This window comes from Schistocerca piceifrons, chromosome 5 (assembly GCF_021461385.2).
Source record: "Schistocerca piceifrons isolate TAMUIC-IGC-003096 chromosome 5, iqSchPice1.1, whole genome shotgun sequence".
Taxonomy (NCBI): domain Eukaryota; kingdom Metazoa; phylum Arthropoda; class Insecta; order Orthoptera; family Acrididae; genus Schistocerca; species Schistocerca piceifrons.
In genome coordinates this window covers 589958338-589974648 of record NC_060142.1, presented here as the reverse complement: position 1 = coordinate 589974648, position 16311 = coordinate 589958338, and the positions used below count along the sequence as shown (strand labels likewise).

Genomic DNA, 16311 nt, shown 5'->3' with positions numbered 1-16311 from the left:
ATCACAAGGTCGTTGTAGCTAGGCTCAATACCGTTTCTTCCAAATCCACCAGAAACAAATGCAAAATAATTTTATTTTGAAAAAGCGGATAAAGTGTCACTAGAAGCCTTCCTAAGAGACAATCTCCATTCCTTCCGAACTGACTACGCAAATGTAGATGAGATGTGGTTCAAAGTCAAAGATATAGTAGCAACAGCAATTGACAGATTCATACCTCATAAACTGGTAAGAGATGGAACTGATCCCCCATGGTACACAAAACAGGTCCGAACGCTGTTGCAGAGGAAACGGAAAAAGCATGCGAAGTTCAGAAGAATGCGAAATCCCAAAGATTGGCTAAAATTTACAGACGCGCGAAATTTGGCATGGACTTCAATGCAAGATGCCTTTAATAGGTTCCACAACGAAACATTGTCTCGAAATTTGGTAGAAAATCCAAAGAAATTCTGGTCGTATGTAAAGTACACAAGCGGCAAGACGCAGTCAATACCTTCGCTGCGCAGTGCCGATGGTACTGTTCCCGACGACTGTGCCGCTAAGCGGAGTTATTGAATGCAGTTTTCCGAAATTCCTTCACCAGGGAAGACGAATGGAATATCCCAGAATTTGAAACACGAGCAGCTGCTAGCATGAGTTTCTTAGAAGGAGATACCTTAGAGGTTGCGAAGCAACTCAAATCGCTTGATACAGGCAAGTCTTCAGGTCCAGATTGTATACCTGATTAGGTACCTTTCAGATTACGCTGATACAATAGCTCCCTACTTAGCAATCATATACAAGCGCTCGCTCACCGATAGATCTGTACCTACAGATTGGAAAATTGTGCACATCGCACCAGTGTTTAAGAAGGGTAGTAGGAGTAATCCATCGAACTACAGACCTATATCATTGACGTCGGTTTGCAGTAGGGTTTTGGAGCATATACTGTACTCAGACATTATGAATCACATCGAAGGGAACGATCTATTGATACATAATCAGCATGGTTTCAGAAAACATTGTTCTTGTGCAACGCAGCTAGCTCTTTATTTGCACAAAGTAATGGCCGCTATCGACGGGATCTCAAGTTGATTCCGTATTTCTAGATTTCCTTTAAGCTTTTCACACCGTTCCTCACAAGCGACTTCTAATCAAGCTGCGGGACTATGGGGTATCGTCACAGTTGTGCGACTGGATTTGTGATTTCCTGTCAGGAAGGTTGCAGTTCGTAGTAATAGACGGCAAATCATCGAGTAAAACTGAAGTGATATCAGGTGTTCCCCAGGGAAGCGTCCTGGGACCTCTGCGGTTCCTGATCTATCTAAATGACATGGCTGACAATCTGAGCAGTTCTCTTAGGTTGTTCGCAGATGATGCTGTAATTTACCGTCTAGTAAGGTCATCCGAAGACCAGTATCAGTTGCAAAGCGATTTAGAAAAGATTGCTGTATGGTGTGGCAGGTGGCAGTTGATGCTAAATAACGAAAAGTGTGAGGTGATCCACATGAGTTCCAAAAGAAATCCATTGGTATTCGATTACACAATAAATAGTGCAATTCCCAAGGCTGTCAGTTCAACTAAGTACCTGGGTGTTAAAATTACGAACAACTTCAGTTGGAAAGACCACATAGATAATATTGTGGGGAAGGCGAGCCAAAGGTTGCGTTTCATTGGCAGGACACTTAGAAGATGCAACAAGTCCACTAAAGAGAGAGCTTACACTACTCTCGTTCGTCCTCTGTTAGAATATTGCTGCGCGGTGTGGGATCCTTACCAGGTGGGATTGACGGAGGACATCTAAAGGGTGCAAAAAAGGGCAGCTTGTTTTGTATTATCATTTTTTTTTTTTTTTTTTTTTTTGGGGGGCGCAAAACTGCTACGGTCGTTAGCGCCCAGTCTGTGACTTGGGAAAAGGCAGAAATAGGAACGAAACTCAAAAAATTGGAGAAACTAAAAATAGAAGGAAAGCTTAAAAAAACCACTAAAGAAGGGGGTTGTTGTCCCCAAAAAGAGCATCAAATGACTGACGTCATCTCACTGGCACTAATAAACTCGAGAACGCGATCGACTGAGCGCGTGTCATCTGCTAAAAATGGACGATATTTCAGGCGACAGCTGTAGACGGACGCGTAACGGAGTAAAATAGGGGCACTTAAGTAAAAGGTGTCTTACCGTCCACAGCTGAGAGCAGTGGGGACAGAGTGGCGTAGGATCACCACTTAAATGATGTCGATGGCTAAAAAGACAGTGCCGTATCCGGAGCCTAGTTAAAATCACCTCTTCCCGACAACGCATTCGTGAGGAAGAGGTCCAAGCACAGGGAAGAGCTTTCACTTCCCACAATTTATTATTGGGAAGTGTCGTGTGTGCCATAAAAGAACAACACGACGACATAAAACACTCCGTAGATCGGCGAAGGGAATTGTGCAAATAGCTAGCTGAAGAAGAGAGACTGCAGCCTTGGCCGCTATATCAGCCGCCTCATTTCCACAGATACCAACGTGTCCTGGGATCCAGAGGAACGCCACAGAGACGCCCCCCAAGTGGAGCAAGTGGAGGCAGTCCTGAATCCGGTGGACCAGAGGGTGGACAGGGTACAGAGCTTTAAGACTGAGGAGAGAGCTGAGAGAATCTGAACAGATAACATACTGTATTCGCTGATGGCGATGGATGTATCGGACAGCCTGGAGAAGAGCATAAAGCTCCGCAGAATAAACCGAACACTGGTCGGGAAGCCGAAATTGATTTGGGGTGTCGCCAACAATATTGGCACTCCCTACACCTAACGGTGTTTTCAAGCCATCTGTGTAAATAAATGTGGCTTCCTTCATTTGTGCACATAGAGCAGCAAATGCCCGACGATAAACAAGAGAAGGGGTACCAGCCTTGGGAAACTGACAAAGGTCACGGAGCAGGCAGGTCCGTAGACGGAGCCAAGGCGGTGCTGTACCCCAAGTTCTCAAGATGGCTTTAGGAAAGCGGAAGGAAAGAGAATGGAGCAGTTGACGGAAGCGGACTCCTGGTGGTAGTAGGGAGGAAGGGCGGCCAGCATACCCTACATCCAAAGAGGCGTCGAAAAAAATGTCATGAGCCGGATTAGCAGGCATGGAAGACAGATGGCTAGCATAACGACTCAGAAGGACTGCTCGCCGATTGGACAGTGGAGGTTCAGCAGTCTCAGCATAAAAGCTTTCCACAGGGCTGGTGTAAAAAGCTCCAGACACTAAACGTAATCCACGGTGGTGGATAGAGTCAAGACGCCTAAGAATAGACGGCCGAGCAGAGGAGTAAACTATGCTTCCATAATCCAATTTCGAGCGCACTAAGGCGCGACAGAGGCGGAGAAGGACCACTCGGTCCGCTCCCCAGGAGGTACCATTCAGGACACGGAGGGTGTTGAGGGATCACAGACAGCGAGCCGAAAGATAGGAAATGTGGGAGGACCAGCACAGTTTCCTGTCAAACATAAGACCCAAGAATTTAGCGACGTCCGTAAACAGAAGGTTGACAGGTCCTAGATGTAAGGAGGGTGGAAGAAACTCCATACGACGCCAAAAATTAAATCGTCCACAAAGAGGGAGACTGAGACATCGGGAAGGAGACAGTCCATAATGGGATTTATGGCAATGGCAAACAGTACAACACTTAGCACGGAGCCCTGGGGTACCCCGTTTTCTTGGGAGGAAGTACAGGAGAGAGTAGTGTTCACCCGCACTCGAAATGTGCGCTCTGCCATAAATGCGCGAAGAAAAAGGGGCAGCCGACTTCGAAAGCCCCAAGAGAACAGTGTGCGGAGGATGCCTGTCCTCCAACAGGTATCGTATGCTCTCTCCAGATTAAAAAAATATTGCTACTGTTTGGCATTTCTGGAGAAAATTGTTCATGATATAAGTGGAGAGAGTAATAAGATGGTCAACTGCAGAACGATGCTTTCGGAAACCGCATTGGGCAGGTGTTAAAAGACTGCGGGACTCCAGCCACCAAGCTAAACGGCAATTCACCATATGCTCCAAAACCTTACATACACTACTCGTGAGAGAAATGGGGCGATAGCTAGAGGGGAGGTGTTTGTCCTTTCCAGGTTTTGGAACAGGAACGACGATAGCTTCCCGCCATCGTCTGGGAAAAGTACTGTTGGTCCAAATTCGATTATAAAGGCGAAGGAGGTAACGCAGACTATGGTTTGATAAATGCAGCAACATTCTGATGTGGATACCATCCGGTTCTGGGGCGGAGGAGCAAGAAGAAGAGAATGCACGTTTGAGTTCCCGCATGGAGAAAACAGTATTATAGCTTTCGCGATTTTGAGAGGAGAAAGCAAGAGGTTGCACTTCCGCTGCACGTTTCTTCGGGAGAAACACTGGCGGGTAATTTGAAGAGCTTGAAATCTCAGCAAAGTGTTGACCCAATGAGTTAGAAATTGCGACGGGGTCTACTAATGTATCATGCGCGACAGTGAGCCCAGAGACCAGGGAGAAACTAGGCGCGCCAGATAACCGTTGAATCCGACTCCAAATTTCCAAGGAGGCAGTGAAGGTGTTAAATGAGCTAGTAAAGAAGTTCCAGATTGCCTTCTTGCTATCGCAGATGACGCGACGGCATCGCGCACGGAACTGCTTATAGCGGATACAGTTGGCCAAAGTAGGATGGTGGCGGAAAACGCGAAGAGCACGTCGTTGCTCACGTATTGCGTCACGGCATGCCTTGTTCCACCAAGGAACTGGGGGGCGCCGGGGCAATTCGGAGGTGAGTGGTATTGAACGTTCCGCAGCTGTAAGAATAACGTCTGTAATATGTGTGACCTCACCGTCAACGCTAGGAAAGTGACAGTCATCGAATGTCGCTAGAGACAAAAAAAGTGTCCAATCGGCTTGGGCAAACTTCCAGCGTCACGGGCGCATATATGGCAGTTGAGGCTGCAGTCTAAGGACACATGGAAAGTGGTCACTCGAGTGTGTATCATCAAGGGCAAACCATTCGAAGCGCCGAGCTAGCGGAACAGTACCGACCGAAAGGTCCAAATGAGAGAAATTTGATCGTGGAGGCAGACAAATATGTAGGGTCCCCAGTGTTGAGGCAAACAAGATCCGCTTGGTGGAAGACGTCTAGCAATAGTGAGTCACGCGGGCAAGGATGTAGAGATCCCCAAAGCGGATGGTGGGCATTGAAGTCCCCAACCAGCAAACAGGGGGGTGGAAGCTGACCAAGAAGATGGAGGAGATCAGCTCGTGCCATTGGTGTGGATGATGGAATGTATACAGTACAAAGAGAAAAGGTGTATCCAGAAAGGGAAAGACGGACAGCGACAGCTTGGAAGGAAGTGTTTAAGGGGATTGGGTGATAATGGAGAGTATCATGCAGAAGAATCATAACTCCTCCATGTGCTGGAGTGCCTTCAACAGAGGGGAAATCAAATCGGACGGACTAAAAATGGGGGGGGAACAAAGCGGTTGTGGGGACGCAGCTTTGTTTCCTGAAGACAGAAGATTACTGTCAAGTAGGATCGTAAGAGGATCGACAATTCATCCCGATTGGCTCGAATGCCGCAGATATTCCAGTGGATAATGGACATAGCGTGAACAGAAAATGGAGGGATGGGACCAAGGTTGCCGTCAACTCAACGACTGCTCAGAGCTTGCGACCGACAGCATGGAACAGCATTCAGCCGAAGGCAGAAGATCCTGATCCATAGGTTGTTCAGGAGCAGCTCCTGCCACCAGCGATCGGCCGGTTGATCGGCCGCCAGCAGTGCGCCTCGGCGACACAGAAGACGGCCGAGGCCGGTTACCACCAGGTGGTGCTGTAGATGAGACACGCCTTGGCGGAGGAGAGGAACTGGGTTTCTTAGTAGCCTTCTTGGAAACATGATGTTTAGATGAAGGAGGAACCGATGGTTGTGAAGTTGGGGTACGTAAAAAATCTTCACAAGTATGCTCTTTTTTCGAAGTCTTGGTGTCTGACTTTTGGGCTCGAGATTTAGCAGAACCCGATGAAGGGTGAGCCATAGAGTGAGCAGGCGAAAGTGGGGAGGTTGGACGGGCGATCTTTGTGCTCACCAATCTGACGGCCATGGCACTAAAGGTGGGATCACAAGTCTGCGTGCCTGCCTCCTTTGTTGGCCAAGGAGAGGCAAGGACAGTGCTGTATTTTCCTGTCTGAGGCACAGTGGGCTTTCGACTGGCGAATAATTTTCGAGCAGCAAAGGTCGACACCTTTTCCTTCACTCTGATATCCTGAATGAGCTTTTCGTCTTTAAAAATGGGGCAATCTCGAGAGGAAGCAGCGTGGTCACCCATACAGTTGATGCAATGAGGGGATGGAGGTGGACAAGCATCCTCATGGGCATCCTTGCCACACGTAACACGGATTGGAACAGGACTGGCTGGTGTGATTGAACCGCTGACACCGATAGCAACGCGTAGGGTTTGGTATGTAAGGGTGAACGGAAATTATCTCCTAGCCCGCTTTGATTTTCGATGGGAGTTGAACTTTGTCAAATGTCAAGACGACAGTACGGGTTGGAATGATGTCGGTGTCAACCTTTTTCATGACTATATGAACAACCGTTACGCCCTGGTCAGACAGGTAGCGTTGAATTTCCTCATCGGACAATCCGTCGAGGGAGCATGTATAAACGACCCCACGTGATGAATTTAAAGTGCGGTGCGCTTCCACCCCGACAGGGAATGTGTGTAGCAGTGAAGTACGCAGCAGTTTTTGTGCCTGGAGGGCACTGACTGTTTCTAACAACAAGGTGCCATTTCGTAATCTCGAACAAGACTTTACAACTTTACAGGACCTGCAATTGCGTCGACACCATTCTGAATAATGAAAGGGTTGACCGTGGAGAAGTCGTGACCTTTGTCAGACCAAGAAACAACAAGGAACTGTGGCAACGATGGAAGGACTCTCTGTGGCTGAGACTCATTGAACTTACACTTGTGAGCAGACATAGTAGAAGAGGAGGAAACCATTGCGAAAGTATCCCCCATGATTACCATCGTCTCTGATGGCGCGCTCCTCCCTTGTGGGGGCCCTCTGAGGGCACTCCCGCCTTAGGTGATTGTTCACACCTCAGGTCACACCTCTTAAGAAACGGACGGAGGGACCAATTGGCACTTTTGGAAGGTATCAGCTCAGGTAATCACCCCTCCCTGGGGCTGGCCGTTACCTGGGGGTACATACGTGTCCTACTTGTCTACCCGCGGCAGGGAATTACGCGTTACCCCATCACCAGCTACACATGAAAATGCATGGGTCGGCCTTCAGACACGTACAGGGAGGAAAAAAGAGAAAGGGAAAAAACAAAAAAAGGGAAAGGAAAGAAGAGAGGTCTCAAACGCCGCAGCGGAGAAAAGGGTAGAGAGAAGAGGTAAGGAAAAGAGAAGGACAAAGGAAGGATGAAGACGTGCAAGCACAGAAAGCGAAGAATGTGTGACTTTTTCGAGCATCCGTCTCCGGACGTAGGCACAAAACATACTCCCAGAGGGGGAGAAAGGGAAGGAGAGAGGCCGAGAGGCCGAGGTGAGGGGAGGGGTAGGGGGGGGGGGGTAGGGGGGGGGGGAAAGGGCGGGGGTGGCGAAGATGGGGGATAGGGAAGGATGTGGAAAAGGAAGGTATGCAGCCCGGAAAGGAAGGAGGGCCACATTAGCTCGGGGTCCCGTGCTCGCTACGCATGTATCCACAGTTTAGCTTCTGTCTGACAGAGAGATTTTGGCTGCATTTACATTTGCAGTGAAGCTCTCTTTGCTTTCGCAGCAGTTTCCTAACTTTGTTGTTGAACCACGGTGGGTTTTTCCCATCCCTCACAGTTTTACTCGGCACGTGCATGTCTAAAACGCATTTTATGATTGCCTTGAACTTTTTCCATAAACACTCAAAATTGTCAGTGTTGGAACAGAAATTTTTGTTTTGATCTGTTAGGTAGTCTGAAATCTGCCTCCTATTACTCTTGCTAAACAGATAAACCTTCCTCCCTTTTTTTATATTCCTATTTACTTCCATTTCAGGGATGCTGCAATGGCCTTATGATCACCGATTCCCTGTTCTGCGCTTACAGAGTCGAAAAGTTCGGGTCTGTTTGTTATCAGTATGTCCAAGATGTTATCTCCACGAGTCGATTCTCTGTTTAATTGGTCGAGGTAATTTTCGGATAGTGCACTTAGTATAATGTCACTCGATGCTCTGTCCCTACCACCTGTCCTAAACATCTGAGTGTCCCAGTCTATATCTGGTAAACTGAACTCTCCACCTAAGACTATAACATGCTGAGGAAATTTACGCGAGATGTGTTCCCGATTTTCTCTCAGTTGTTCTGCCACTAATGCTGCTGAGTCGGGAGGTCGGTAAAAGGAGCAAATTATTAACCCAGCTCGGCTGTTGAGTATAACCTCCACTCAATAATAATTCACAGGGACTATCCAATTCTATTTCACTACAGGATAAACTACTACTAACAGCGACAAACACGCCACCACCAGTTGCATGCAATCTATTCTTTCTAAACACCATCTGTGCCATTGTAAAAATTTCGGTAGAATTTATCTCTGGCAACTATGCAGCTTCGACAGTTTACAATTACAATACCGATTGCTGCTTGGTCCCCGCATGTCCTGACTTCGCCCCGCAGTCTTTGAGGCTGTTGCCCTTTCCGTACTTGCCCAAGGCCATCTAACCTAAAAAACTGCGCAGTCCACACCACACAACCCCTGCTACCCATGTAGCTGCCTGCTGTGTGTAGTGGACTCCTGACCTATCCAGCGGAACCCGAAACCCCACTACCCTACAGCGCAAGCCGAGGAATCTGCAGCCCACATGGTCGCAGAACCGTCTCAGCCTCTGATTCAGACCCTCCACTCGGTTCTGTACCAAAGGTCCGCAGTCAGTCCTGTCGACGTTGCTGCAGAGGGTGAGCTCTACTTTCATCCTGCTAGCGAGACTGGCAGTCTTCACCAAATCAGATAGCCGCCGGAAGCCAGAGAGGATTTCCTCCGATCCATAGTGAGACACATCATTTGTGCCGACATGAGTGACCACCTGCAGATGTGTGCACCCTGAGCCTTTCGTGGCATCCCGAAAGACCCTTTCCACATCTGGAATGACTCCCCCCCGGTATGCACACGGAGTGCAAATTGGTTTTCTTGCCCTCCCTTGCAGCCACATCCCTAAGGGGCCCCATTATGCGCCTGACATTGGAGCTCCCAACTGCCAGTAAGCCCACCCTTTGCGACCGCCCGGATCTTGCAGACTTAGGGGCAACCTCTGGAACAGGACATGCAGCTATGTCCGGCCGAAGATCGGTATCAGCCGGAGACAGAGCCTGAAACCGGTTTGTCAGACAAACTGGAGAGGCCTTCCGTTCAGCCCTCCAGAATGTCTTTCGCCCCCTGCCACACCTCGAGACGACCTCCCACTCTACCACGGGTGACGGGTCAGCCTCAATGTGGGCAGTATCCCGGGCAGCAACAGCCGAAGTCCGATCGGGGGATGCGTGGGACGAGCTGGCCGTCCTCGACAAACCCCTGTCCGGACCCCCACAGTGAAGCCCATTGGCAACAGCCTCAAGCTGTGTGACCAAAGCCAACAATGCCTGAAGCTGGGAGTGAAGGGATGCCAACTCAGCCCGCACCCGAACACAGCAGTCGCAGTCTCTATCCATGCTAAATACTGTTGTTATAAGAACGTCTGAACTAATCTACAGAGAGCACAAACAATTCTATACAAAATTTAAACGGTTATTAAAAATACAAGGCTGCCTAGTAAATGTAGTAATGCTGCTACTTGCGCACTGCCGACACGCTGCTCGGTGGCAGAAGGCTAACTGGACTGTCAGTAATGTACAAAGAGTATTTGAAAGAAATAAACAAATGACAGACGACTACACGACTTTACACATCACAGATATTAAAATGCAAATCTGCCCTGCTAATTACGAAACTACACATTGATTTGACGGATTTAACCAAGCAAGTGCGCTAAGAACCCTCAAACAAATTTTCAACTTGACTACTACACTTACATGAACGCTAAATAAGCCATTTGCTGCTACTTGCGCACTGCTGACACACTGCTCGGTGATGCCCACATGTTCATTTCATGAATGTACCGTGAATATCAGGAATATGATAAAACATCAAATCTCCGACATCACTGTGGCCCGAAAACAGGACTAAGAACAACTGAAGAAAATCATTCAATGTGACAGAAGTGCAACCTTTCTGCAAATTGCTCCATTTTCAATGCTGGGCCATCAACAAGTGTCAGCATGTGAACCATTCAACAAAACATCATCGATATCAGCTTTCGGAGACAAAGGTACACTCGTGTATCCTTGACTGCACAACACGAAGCTTTACGCCTTGCCTGGGCCCGTCAATACCGACGTCAGACTGTTGATGACTGGAACCATGTTGTCTGGTTGGACTAGTCTCGTTTCAAATTGTACTGAACAGATGGACGTGTACAGGTATGGAGACAACCTCATCATGAACCCTGCATGTCAGCAGCAAACTGTTGAACCTGGTGGAGGCTCTGTAATGGTGTAGGCTTGTGCAGTTAGAGTAATGTGGGACCCCTGATACGTCTAGATAAGACTCTGACAGGTGAAACGTACATAAGCATCCTGTATTATCACCTGCATCCATTCTGTCCATTGCGCATTCTGACAGACTTGGGCAATCCCAGCAGGATTATGCGAAAACTTACATGTCCAGAATTCCTGCACTGTGGCTCCAGGAACACTCCTCTGAGTTTAAACACTTCCGCTGGCTACCAATCTCCCCAGATATGAAAATATCTGGGACGCCTTCCAACCTGCTGTTCAGAAGAGACTGCCACCCCTTCCTCATACTCTTACAAACTTATGGACAGTACTGCAGGATTCATGGTGTCAATCCCCTCCAGTACTACTTCAGACATTAGTCGAGTCCATGCCACATTGTGTTGCGACACTTCTGTGTGCTCGCGTGTTGCGACACTTCTGTGTGCTCGCGTGTTGCGACACTTCTGTGTGCTCGCGTGTTGCGACACTTCTGTGTGCTCGCGGAGGCCCTACACGATATTTGGCTGGTGTACCAGTTTCTTTGGTCTTCAGTGTATTTCCATCTTCAGTGGGGTTCCTAACTATCTGTTCTAAATAGTTTTCAGAGAAGGCATTTTGTAATGGTACACAAGCTGTCTTATTCCAGCCACTAACAAAACTGTAATTTTCCCAATTAATTGTTGGATGATTTAAATCTCCACCAATGAGTAGAGTGTGATTGGAGAACTTCTGTACAAGTGAACTACGGTTTTCTCTAAAGTTTTGTTACACACATCAGTCTGGTGGACGATAGAAGAATGTAAGTATCATTTTATGACAAACCCTGTTACTGTGTCTTGCCCAAACAATCTCAGATGCATCTTGTTAATTTGAGGTTTAAGCTGACTGTCAACACCTTCACATGATATTCAAAATATACAGATTGGACAATATGTTTTACAAATGTTTCTTTCCTGTGAATATATGAAAATGTAATTTATGTACATTTTTGGTATGAAAGTAAGGACATTAACTGATTTCACAACCAAAACAGATCAAGGAAATGAATACTTAAGTAATACATAATACAACTGTATTATGCATACACTTGTTTGGTGTACCTCAACAGGTACACTGAAAGATGAGGCTGGAGGGCTACAAATCGATAAAACTGAAACTCATTTAATTGTAGATTGAGATAAATTGATTAACTCTCTCAATTTATATTATGGATACACTTTAGCAATTCTGCTAACAATGGAAAGTTTAATTCAAGTTCTTGGAAACTTTCCTGTTTTCTTCAAATCACGGTAACCGATTTTTGACCGTATAAATGAAAATTCCTACATGCATACTTCAGAAACAATGAAAACAATATAATTTACTTTGAATTGTAAAACTTACTTGTGTCCACATATCAAAATTTTTCGCACTCTTTAGTACACCTCAGGTGAACCCGACCTTGGAAGCATTCTGAACAGGTTCCAGAACATACATGTCCACAGTCCAGAAGAGCATTGCATGGTTCACTGCAAAATGCTGAAACTTCTCCTAGCATTACAATTTCTGGGGGAAAAAAAAGAAAAAAACTGTTCATCTTAAGAGAAAGTATTTCCAGTTAGTTGTATTTATATTCCACAGATCATAACTGCAACCTCTCCCTATGCTGTGGAACAAAGCAGTTTTTTCAGTGAAAAATTTGGCAACACACTGGTCACCTACACAACAGTCATAAGCTATTTTCTTTAATTAACATATAGTGAGTTGCTCTCTCTCTCTCTCTCTCTCTCTCTCTCTCTCTCTCTCTCTCTCTCTCTCTCTCTCTCTCTCTCTCTGTGTGTGTGTGTGTGTGTGTGTGTGTGTGTGGGGGGGGGGGGGGGGGGGGGGGGCGGGGGGGGGCGGGGGGGCGGGGGGGGGGGGAGGGGGTGTCTGCGTTCCCACACTGAGATATTACTACACGGAATGGAAAGAGGTGTCAAGCAAATATTACTTCAGTTTGTGTTCAAAGTGTATTTTATTATCTATTAGATGATATTAGCTATTAGATAAAGCCTGCATAAGATAGACTAACATGGAGAGCTGTATCAAAGCAGTCTTATGATTGAAGACCAGAGCAGCAACCCAGTATGTTACATTAGCCCAAAAAATAGCCCTGCAACACACCAGTACCATGCATACTGGAAAAGCAGCTGAAACTAAGGTGAGTCCTTTGTCTAGCTAGAGGACACACACACACACACACACACACACACACACACACACACATGTGCCCAGTACAAAGCGCTGGCTGGTTGCATCCAGCCAGTACAATGTAGGGGCACAACCATGAACCTGCTGCCTCTCCTATTGAACAATAATTCAACTTTCTTGTGATGCTATCTTGGTTCACACATTTAAAATTATTAGTTAGGTCACAAAATATCTCCAGCAATCATTATTGGAAATTTTTTGTGACTTAACTAATAATTTTGAATGCGTGAACCAAGATAGCATCACACAAAAGGTGAATTATTGTGGAATAGGAGAGGCAACATGTTCAGGATTGGATCACAACCTGAATTTTAAGTGTTTGCCCTAGGATTAATGATTCACCTTAGTTCAGATAAAGTAAGATGGTTTTGGTAGAAAGCATATTATCAGGAGGAGAGGAGACCACTCTCCTGATAGCAGAAGCGAAGAGTCATCAATAGGGTGCCCAGTACAATGCGCTGGCTGGTTGTGTCCAGCCAGTACAATGTAGGGGCACAAGAGTGTGTGTGTGTGTGTGTGTGTGTGTGTGTGTGTGTGTGTGTGTGTGTGTGTGTGTGTTGGTAAGGGGGGGGGGGGGGGCAGCAGGTTCATGATTGGATCACAACCAAATATTTCCAATGATGATGATTTCTGATCTCCCACAAGTCCAACCCCTCATCGAAGTCATGGGAGATGGGCAATGGCATAAAGTAGGAGATTGCCTGCAGGAGCGAGGTACAGTGAGGACTGACTGTGCCCCAGGACCGCTAAGGTAGCTGTGAAGGTCCAACAGGAACCCTGAAAAGTGACGGCTAGTGGGGCTCTGGTGAAGATAGAAGGACTGGCGGCGTGTGAAAGCACGTTCAGGACACACAGGGACAGGAACAAAGGTGCGCACGTTAGCAGTTAAAGGGTTAAACACACGTTGGAAGAGAAAGACAAGGTTGCGAAAGTGTGATTGGAACAGAGGATTGGGGCAGCTGAAACTAGGAGGGTGAAAGAAGAGTTCTGTCAAAGGAATAGCTTGCTGGTTAGGAACTCTTTGTTCAGGAAAGGAGAGAGCCACAAGATTACTTGGTACAGTCAAGACTTAAAGAGAAAGTCAATAGGTGACTACTTCCTGCACGATAGTAAGATGAATAGGAATATCATTGACATTAAGGTAACACCACAATAAAAAAAGATGGAAAGAAACACCCTGGTGGAATGATAAAACAAGGGATATAGTACAGAAGAAGATAGAGCCTTTAGGGGTATGGTTCCACAAGAGAACAGTAGAGACAAGAGAAGAGTATGACAGACTATGCTCGAATGGTGAACAAAAGTGGACAAGATATAGAGAATTAAGGAAGAACTCAAGAATATGTGGAAGGAGTATTTTGAAGAACTCCTGAACCCGAATGGAGATCTGGATGAGGAGGAACAAGCCGAGGAGAAAAGAAGAGAAGAACAGCAAACAGAAAAAGACCTTACATGGGGGAAAAGTGGAAGAGGCATTGGGCAAGATGAAGGGAGGGAAATCACCAGGTCTGGATGAGCTAAGTGCAGAGATGGTGAGCGCAGCAGTAGAGGTGGGGATACAATGGCTATATCGAGTAATGTAAATTGTGTGGCGACAGAAGATGATCCCAGAAGACTGGAAGAAGGGAATAACTGCCCGATCTTTCAGAAGGGAAATAGAAAAGAGTGCAAGAACTATCGGGGGATAACATTGACGAGTCATTGTGCAAAGATCTTTGAGAAAATTTTGGAAGCACTAATTCGGGCAAAATTAGATGGAAGAAATAGAGAAGAGCAACATGGCTTCAGAACAGAAAGATCCACGGTGGATCTAATTTTTGCTGTAAGACAACTGCAGGAACAGCACTATGAGTATGGAACAGATCTACTAATGACCTTCCTGGACACTGAAAAAGCATATGACAGCGTACATCGAAACAAATTGTGGAAAGCCCTTTAGAACAGAGCAGTATCAAAACAGATTATTTGGAGGATAAAGCAGATCTACCATGTAAGTGTGAGCTGTATGATAGCGGGAGGAGAGAGATCAGCTTGGATTGAAAAGAAAAATGGCTTGAGCAGGGAAGTGCACTTTCACCATTACTCTTCATTGTAGTGATGGATGATATAATGAGTACAGTAGCAAACGAAATTCGTGAAAGGAAGATGAAAGCTATGGTGTTTGCAGATGATCCGATGATTTGGGGGAATAAGGAGGATTAAGTACAAGAGCAGTTGGACTTATGGGAACAAACAGTACAAGAATATGGGATGAAATTTAGTATAAGTAATATTGAGATGATTATAACAAGAAAGAAGGAGAGAGGAACAACTGGAGTAACAATGGGGTGGGGGGGGTGGGGGGGGGGCCGACTGAAAAGAGTGGAGAGTGTCAAGTACCTAGGAAGCCTGATACAGGAAGATGGAAAAAACGACAGAGACATAAAAGAGCAGGGGAGAAAATCAGAAGCATTTTGGAAGAGTGTCAGAAGCCTGATAAGGAGCAAGAATGTACCCCAAATCAGTAAAAAGGTTATATACCAGTCATACTATGTCCTGATCCTGACATATGTTTCAGAAACCTGGGTTCTGAAAGGAAGAGAGAAAAGCAAATTACAAGTTAGGGAGATGAAATTCTTGAGAAACAATATTTAAGAAATTAGAGGATCAGGGAGTTAATGAATTTGGAACCATTACAGGAGGAGATAAAGAAATCAAGGCTGAGATGGTATGGACATGTTAAGAGAATGGAGAAGAGAATACCCAGGTAGATACACGGGATTAAACTGGAAAGAAAGAGACCAAGAGGAAGACCGAGAGACAGACAGCTGAAAGGAGTAGAGAAATGCGTCCAAAAGAAAGGAGAAGACTGAACCAAGGTGAAGACACAGAGATGGTGGCAAGACAGAAGACGATGGAGAAGCCTATGTTCCATAGAGACCCGGCCAGAGGCTGGAAACTGTCCAAGATGACGATGATGATTTCTTACAAAACAAGATAAGGCTTGCATTTTGTCCATGAGTGGGTGTCATATTGTGTAGTTAGCTGGGCATCATTTGCAAAAGGGAGGTACCCAGGTGTGAATCCCATTTTTAATTTGTCGTATAAAATCAATTTCTGCAGTAGTGCCTTTAATATATCATCTGTCATTATAGATATACGCTATACAGTTGACAGTTCTTTTTGAAATCCACACTGTTTGGTACTGAAAATGTTTTTCTGTACAAAGATTATTAACTTGTGTTGCACGTGACAACTGTAAGAATGCTCAGAACAATGATATATATCTTTAATTATTAACTATTTCTGTAGGGACCATCAAGGACAATTTGATTGATGTATGTTCATTGTTTAAGAGTTGTTCTCAGAAACATAATAGTTGTTGAGCCTATGTTTTGGGCAAAGTCATTAGAACTTTTACTGATCACATGCAAGTTATTTTTTTGTAAATTTGTTAAAAGTGTTACTTAAACTGAACACCACTTGATTCATCTAAGCTCTTACTTGTACATAATCTTAACAGGCTTGCCTCAATTTTGATACTTTATTGTTAGAACAATATCCCAAATTTGACAACCAGACAG

The 16311-nt window shown here is 45.8% G+C and overlaps 1 protein-coding gene across 1 annotated transcript in view; it reads right to left on the bottom strand.

The window, feature by feature from the left end:
• The window catches only part of LOC124799304 (NFX1-type zinc finger-containing protein 1-like), a 110861-nt gene extending 98929 nt beyond the window's left edge, over positions 1-11932 (bottom strand). Inside the window, exon 1 of the mRNA XM_047262891.1 lies at positions 11903-11932. The gene's annotated coding sequence lies outside the window, so the exon portion shown is untranslated. The remainder of the gene's footprint in view (positions 1-11902) is intronic.
• Positions 11933-16311: the final 4379 nt, after the last annotated feature.